The sequence below is a fragment of the Apis mellifera genome, linkage group LG16 (genome assembly GCF_003254395.2).
Source record: "Apis mellifera strain DH4 linkage group LG16, Amel_HAv3.1, whole genome shotgun sequence".
NCBI classification, from domain to species: domain Eukaryota; kingdom Metazoa; phylum Arthropoda; class Insecta; order Hymenoptera; family Apidae; genus Apis; species Apis mellifera.
Genome location: NC_037653.1, coordinates 5319543 through 5327924, shown reverse-complemented (window position 1 = coordinate 5327924; position 8382 = coordinate 5319543). Strand labels below are relative to the sequence as shown.

The 8382-nt window shown below is 37.0% G+C and overlaps 1 protein-coding gene across 1 annotated transcript in view; it reads left to right on the top strand.

Moving 5' to 3' along the window:
• The window catches only part of LOC550708 (E3 ubiquitin-protein ligase MIB1), a 575562-nt gene that overhangs the window by 535171 nt on the left and 32009 nt on the right, over positions 1 to 8382 (top strand). The window lies entirely within an intron of this gene.

The window sequence follows — 8382 nt, the reverse complement described above, 5'->3', positions numbered from 1 at the left end:
CGTAATTTCGTGCCTTATTAACCGACCGTGGGTGTCTGATATATTTTATTCGAATTTTCCAGCGGGGCACGGGCGGTATATATATACATATATATAAAGAGAGAGAGAGAGAGAGAGGGTAATAAACCGACAAAGGTAGCACGTATGATATAGAGTGCAGACAATTCGAGAGAATTAGCAGCGGCTGCTTGGGTAATGCGCAAGGAGGGGGGAGGGGATATTTCATCTTTGCCTCATCGGCCGTTCATCGCGCGGCAAGCGTTTAATTAAATAATATTGTTTTACACGCGAGTTCGTAACACGGGCGCGGCCATATTGGAATTGGAGGGATAAGGAGAAACTTGTTTCGAAATCCGTTCGATCTCCTATGAGAAATAATTTGTTGTAAGATTTTGTTAAGTAAAGATAGTGAAAAAGAAGATTGAAATATTTCTTGACAAAAATAAATAAATAAGTAAATAAATAATTCCCAAGCGATTTTTGAAAAATAATCTTGGATTTATTTTAAAGATAGTAATAGTTATTATTTCTTGGAAGAATTGAAATATTTCAAAGATTCGTTGAATACTTACTTGGTTATTTTTAATACGATTTCTTACCTTTGAGGAAGGAGAATAAAAGTAATAAATAATTCCAAGTAATTTTTGAATAGGTATAACTTGATGAAAAATAATCTTTGTGTTATTTTTAATATCCCTCTATTAAGTTACACTTTGTCATCTGCAAATAATACTTGTATTAATAATAATAGAATAATTCGATTTATAATTATCTCTAATCACCATTATAATTTCTCGATCCTTGACGAAACAAATATAAATGAATATCTTCGTGGATATACTTCAAACATCCTTTTATTAAATTATACTCGTCTGCAAATAATACTTACCATCCTCGGAAAAATTGAAATATTTCAAAGATTTCTTGACAAAACAAAACGAAAAAATAAATAAATAATCCCCGAGCAATTCTTGAACCGTTATATATTAATGAAAAATAATTTTCGTGGATATACTTCAAACATCCCTCTATTAACTTACACTTTGTCATCTGCAAATAATACTTATTATTCGTTTCTTGAAATATTTCAAAGATTCGATATTTGCAATTATTTTTAGTCATCATTACGATTTCTCGACGAAACAAAAATACGTAATAAATATCTTCGTGGATATACTTCAAACATCCCTCTACTAACTTACACTTTGTCGTCTGCAAATAATATTTATTACTCATTTCTTGATATATTTCAATATTTCAAAGATTCGATAGGTACTTACAATTATCTCTAGTTACTACGATTTCTCGACGAAAAATAAATATCTTCATGGATTCAAACATCCCTCTACTAAGTTATACTTTGTCGTCTGCAAATAATTATTTATTATTCGTTTCTTGAAATATTTCAAAGATTCGATAGATACTTGCAATTATCTCTAATCATCACTACGATTTTTCGACGGAACAAAAATAAATAAATATCTTCATGGATTCAAACATCCCTCTACTAAATTACACTTTATCATCTGCAAATAATACTTATTATTCATTTCTCGAAATATTTCAATATTTTAAAGATAGACACTTACAATTACCTCTAATCACGATTGTCTACGATTTCTTGACAAAACGAAAAAAATAAATAAATATCTTCAAACATCCCTCTACTTTTTTGGCATAATATTTATCACTCGTTCATTTCTCATAAAGATTGTGATATATCAAATACTCGATAACTAATTCTCTCGATACCTACGACCTTTCTTTCACTCTTTCTTTAACAAAAAAAAAAAAAGAAAAATATATAAATAACCCGAGCAAACACGAACGTTTCAAAAACAGATCCGTTCCTCGTGGAAGAAGAAAAAGGAAGGAAGAAAGAGAAAAAGAAGAAGAAATCGTCGAATCGTCCTGGTTCGCGCGGATAGGCCGTGATCACGGACAAAGGGAGGACAATTTCTAGTCGTGAGGGACAATTCAATAAGGTCGGCGGAGTGTGGATTTTTCTGATTAGCCGGGAAAGTTGGACGGGGCCCGTGGCGCGTGATCGCCCTTCCGAAACGAGCGCCGCGGGAGAGCTAAGAGACTGAGAGAGAAAAAGAGGGGGAGGAGGAGGAGGATGAGGATGGCCTTCCTCCTTTGTCTTATTTTAAAAAAGCCTCGCCTTCCCCGGGCTTCCGCCATTCACGTCATGCCCCGGGAAATGCACTCAACACCTCCGGCACGAACGCACCAACTTTCAATCGGTGTCGAAGCGCCGCTCCTCCGTGAGCTGCTTACCATCTCTCTCTCTCTCTCTCTCTCTCTCTCTCTCTCTCTCTCTCTCTCTCATTCCCCAACCGCGCTTTTGTAACCGATAAAATCGATTCGAAGGCGAAGCCAGATGCGGTGTCCGATTCCGGTGTGCAATTCTTGAGAATTGAAGGCCAGTGGAGAGGGGAGGGGGAGGAATCGAAAAGAATCGTTTATTGTAAGTATTCGAAGAGGCGTAATTGTGAATTACAAGGAATAGGCAGAGGAAAAGTTTCGATGTGAGGAAAAATCGTTTTGCGAAAGTTAAGATATCGATCGACGAGATATTTCGTTTAAAAAAAAAATAGTAAATCCATTTAATATTGAGATTCTTCGTGTAAAAGCTTGGTCCGTTTTCATTTTTAAGAAGAAAAAATCGATCACTACGATCATTATAATAAATATTTCGAAAAGATTGTGCAAATTCGATAATGATGATCTTTCGAAGCCTCGGTTAGGTTAGGTTAGGGTCTATCTAATAATGAGATCCTTCGCAATCCTTCTTTGGTCTATTTTAAAAAAAAAAAGATCGATCATCACGACTTGTAACAATAAATATTTTTCGAAAAGATTGTGCAAATTCGATAATGATCTTTCGAAGCCTCGGTTAGGTTAGGATCCATCTAATAATGAGATCCTTTGCGCAAAAGCTTGGTCCATTTCCATTTTTAAGAAAAAAGATCGATCACTACGACTTGTAACAACAAATATTGATGATCTTTCGAAGCCTCGGTTAGGTTAGGTTAGGGTCCATCCATTTAATAATGAAATCCTTCGCATAAAAGCTTGGGCCATTTCCATTTTTAAGAAAAAAGATCGATCACTACGACTTATAACAACAAATATTGATGATCTTTTGAAGCCTCGGTTAGGTTAGGTTAGGGTCCATCTATCTAATAATGAGATTCTTCGCGTAAAAGCTTGGTCCATTTCCATTTTTAAGAAAAAAGATCGATCGCCACGACTTGTACAAATACAAATATTGATGATCTTTCGAAGCCTCGATTAGGTTAGGTTAGGGTTCGTCCATCTAATAATGAGATTCTTCGTAAAAATTTGGTCTATTTTTAAGAAAAAAAGATCGATCATTATAATAAATATTTCGACTTTTCGAAAAGATTATGCAAATTCGATAATGATGATCTTTCGAAGCCTCGGTTAGGTTAGGTTAGGGTCCGTTCATCATTAGATATATATAATAATGAAATCCTTCGCGTAAAATGATTTATTTTAAAAAAAAAAAAAAATTACCACGACTTGTAACAACAAATATTTCGACTCGAAAAGATTGTGCAAATAATGATAAAGCCTCGGTTAGGTTAGGTTAGGGTCCATCCATTTAATAATGAGATCCTTCAAGTAAAAGCTCGGTCTATTTTTAAAAAAAAAAATCGATCACTACGACTTATAACAATAAATATTTCGTTTATATACTCGTTTAAAGACTGTGCAAATTCGATAATGATCTTTCGAAGCCTCGGTTAGGTTAGGTCGATTTTTAAGAAAAAAGATCGATTACCACGACTTGTAACATAAATATTTCGACTAGAGTTTTCGAAAAGATTGTGCAAATTCGATAATGACGATCTTTCGAAGCCTCGGTTAGGTTAGGTTAGGGTCCATTTCCATCGTTCTCGACGAGGCCTCTCCTCGCCTGACAAATTCATCCGGACGCTGGTGGAACCATATATCCGGCCGGCTGGTTTCTCAGTTTCCGCACGTAAGCGAAACGTCAGCTTTTCAAACTCCTTTCGAGTTGCTCGTTGGCCACCTGTCTCCTCCTCCTCCTCCTCCCTCCCTCACGAGACACTTTGTCGTCGTAAGCGAGTCGTTGATGAGAGGCGAAAGAGGCTACGTTTATATCCCGTGTAGTGGTCCAGGCTGCATGCTGAACTAGCCACTGAGAGAGGGAAAATTTTAGAGATTGTTGCTTTCAGACGGTCGGAAAGCAAACCACTGTATTATTTATGAGCCGTTACCACCGCCACCCTGGACAATTTGCCAGTTCCGTGGCCCGTGTTTCTTTGTTTCCATTGTTGGCCCCCGTTGCCACTTTTCTTCCCTTCCTTTTTCCGAGGCGGGGATAACCGCCATGTTTGTTTCCCTCCGACACAGGTGATTCAAAGACCTTTCTTCCTTTCTTCCTTTCTTTCGTTTTTTCCAAACCAGATTTAGAGAGAAATGTAGTAAATTTTTAAAATTTTCTCTTTCCTTTCCCCTTCCTTCGTAATTAATATTCGTGTCAAGTTTCATCTTAATTTATTTAAATTATTAATTTATTTCCAATTGAAGCCTCGTTTTGCGATTAATCGCTGGGAACAATTTCTCGAGATATCTGCCGAGAAAACTCGTGCACGACTCGGAGAGAGGATCGGGGAGGGGATCATAAAAAGAGGATTCGACGATAAAAATGGCACGTGTCTCGTGGAGGGACGCGATCGACTTCTTTCGCAAGGACCCGGTCGTTCGTGACTCAATCTAGAATCGTCCACCTTACTTATCCTCCGTTGACTTTGACAAACGAGAGATGGAGACCCATTACACCTGTATACACGCCGTTTCTTCACCACGTTTCCCAAATTTCCAAACTTCGCTTGGAAGTGCATGGATTGGAGAAACGTTGGAAAAAGTGGGAATAATAGCAATAAAGTTCATCTTGTTATGCCAATTCATTCGAATTATGAATTTGTGTATGGCAAATATAGTGGCAAGTTTCATCTTGTTGTGTCAATTTATTTGAATTTGAAAGTGTGTATGTAGTTTTGCAAATTTTGAATTAAATATAGAATAAGAAGAAATTGTTGGCTTATTAAGACAATTAGGATTTGATGTATTCATAAGTGGAAGATGGATTATATAAGTAGAATTCAAGATTTATAAATATATTGTGGAATATTTTATGTTTATCCATTCGAGATTACGTGGATTTCTTTCTTTTTCTTTATGCATTATTATCAAAGTTCGAAGGTTGGTGAAAATTTCTTTTTCGATAATTGAGAAAAGAAAGGGAATTAATGGTGATTTGTTCTCGTTACAACAAAAGAAAATTGGACATTGACTGTTTTTTCAGAAACAACATATTCTTTCCATTTATCTCCAATATTTGACAACTCCAAATCTTCTTGAAATTGACTTTATAATTCTGAAGATAGTAACACGAATCGAATCAAGTTTTCCTCTTGATTTTTTAAAAATACGACGAAATCCAAAATGGCGATGCGTATACTTTTCAAAATGATTTTTCAAGGAAAGAACGATAAGAAAAGAGTTAGTTGGCGATGTGAAAACACGTACACACGCCTCTTTCTCTGAGGTTCTCCAATAAAACCGTGCCTCCTCCTTCTTCTGGGTCTCCTTTAACGACGTGGCAGGATAGAGCAGAGGTCTAACTCCGTGAAAAGTTATCCCGCGGATTCAATATCTGCCTCGATCCTTCGACGAGGATCCTCTCCACCACCTCCCTCCAATTCTATGCAGAGTTAATTAAAAACAGGATAGGAAGGGCCTTCTTCCTCCTCCTCCTCTTCTTCTTCTTCTTCTTCGGTGTTTCTTCCAACTATCTTCAGATAGGTTTCGAGGGAGGGAATACTTGTGCAAGTTCGCCACGGAGAAAAAGATTTTTCCAATGTATATTTCTGATTAATTAAACCGCCGTCCCTTCGAGTGGTGGTTCACAAGGTTGCAGCGCAAGTGTAATAAGAGAACCGATTTACAATTTTGCGAAAAGATTCCCTTCTGCGCCTAAATAAATATTAAACGTGCGATTTTTCTTCTTTCTCTTCCGAAAATTCTTCCGAATGGAAAATAAAATTTCTTAAATAAAAGAGAAATGTCCAAATTGTTCGAAAAAAATTCACAAAACGATTTTTTGACCGACAATTTGATTGTTTGAAACCGGTTGGGTTTGCAAACCTTTCTTCAAAATTTCTTAAATAAAACGCGTCCAAATTATTCGAAAAAAATTCACAAAACGATTTTTTGACCGACAATTTGATTGTTTAAAACCGATTGGTTTGCAAACATCTTATCGGCCGATAAACCTTTCTTAAATAAACCTTTCTTCAAAATTTCTTAAATAAAAGGGAAACGCGTCCAAATTGTTCGAAAAATATTCACGAAACGATTCTTGGCCAATTTGATTGTTTAAAATCGGTTAGGTTTGCAAAAATCTTATCGACCGATAAACCTTTCTTCAAAATTTCTTAAATAAAAGGGAAACACGTCCAAATAGAAAAATATTCACGAAACGATGGATAGGAAAGGAGAATATGGATATGAATAAAATATGGATAAAACTTTTCTTCAAAATTTCTTAAATAAAAGGGAAACGTGTCCAAATTGTTGGAAAAAAATTCACAAAACAATTCTTGGCCGACAATTTGATTTTTTGAAAAGGTTTGCAAACCTTTCTCCAAAATTTCTTAAATAAAACGCGTCCAAATTATTCGAAAAATATTCACGAAACGATTCTTCTAATTTGATTTTTCGAAAAAGTTTGCAAATCTTTCTTCAAAATTTCTTAAATAAAACGCGTCCAAATTATTCGAAAAATATTCACGATTCTTGGCCGACAATTTGATTTTTCGAAAAGGTTTGCAAACCTTTCTTCAAAATTTCTTAAATAAAACGCATCCAGATTATTCGAAAAATATTCACGAAACGATTCTTGGCCGACAATTTGATTTTTCGAAAAACCTTTTTTTGCAAACCTTTCTTCAAAATTTCTTAAATAAAACGCGTCCAAATTATTGGAAAAATATTCACGAAACGATTGTTGGCCGACAATTTGGTCGTTCGAGATCGATCGGGTTTGCAAACAATCTTATCGGGCGATAAACCTTGTTATCGAGCGAGGGGGTGGATATCGAAGTTGAAGGGGGAGGGGCCCGGTAGTAGCGCAAGTAGTTACGTAAGTGGAGCATGTCGATATCGAAATTCTGTTAACTACGTCATAGCGCTGCCGGTGGCCGCAGCCGCAACGATGAACGGCCAGTGTCCGCAGCCATAGCGACGAAGCTAGCATTGACAGCGAGGGCCAGGAACGTTGGCAATTAATGGGGGGGAGGTGGGACTTAATTAGTACAATCTCCGTCCGTGTGTTCCATTCCCTCGCCCGTATCGAGTCCGTCCGCGCCGCCTCTCCCCTCCCCTCGCCCCATCCTTGAATACCTCGCGTTCCACCTCTCCCCACTCCTCGACTTCTTCCTCGAGAGAAGAAGAAAAAGAAACGCGAAGTTTGCTGGAAATACGCTTCGTCGAAATTCAGAGAAGGAAATTATTATTCTTTACACGTTTGTTTACCTTTTTTACATCCTTTAAAATGAAGGAATTTGAGAGGAGAAAATGACACGAAGGAGATTACAAGACGATCGTTTCGTGTGGAAAAGATTGCGTGTAAATTATTATTAAACGTCATCGCCTCGATCCGTGGGGATTACGATTATTAAATAAATAACGAATTGGAATGAGAGAGAAGGGGGAGGAGGAGGATGGTTCTTGGAAAAGCGGTGGATTCGGTGTGATATAATGAATTTGCCGGCTAATAAATTCAAGCTATCAACGCATCCGTGGATTAACGTTTCACCCCGTCGCGTTAATATAGCGCGTACCACGAGTGCTCGTCAACGTTAGTGGCGTATTTGCAAATGTTATGCGCACACGTCCAGAGGCCGGCCAATGTACACGCCGATGTATACGCTGTGTACGTCGGAGAGAGCGCTGACATAATAAAGATTTATTTACTCCGCCGCGAACCTATACCCGAGCTCGACATCTCGTGCATCTATCCCCTCCCCCTCTCCCCCCCTCTCCTTGTGGATCTAACGAATCTACCGGGCTCGATCCCTTCTTTGTATATATATATACAAATAATGGATAGATTTACGTTGGTAAAAATAACGAAAATTATTTTTCTTGTATTCTAATTAATCCGGTTATAGGTATAGTTTTGAAATTATTCAAAGTATATTTTTATTTTGAGCGCACGGTTTTTAATGAAATTGAAATTTTTTGCATTTTTATTTTCGATTGAAAAATATAAAATTCAAAAGTAACGAAAATTTTGTTTAATTTTTGGAAATTGTACTATAA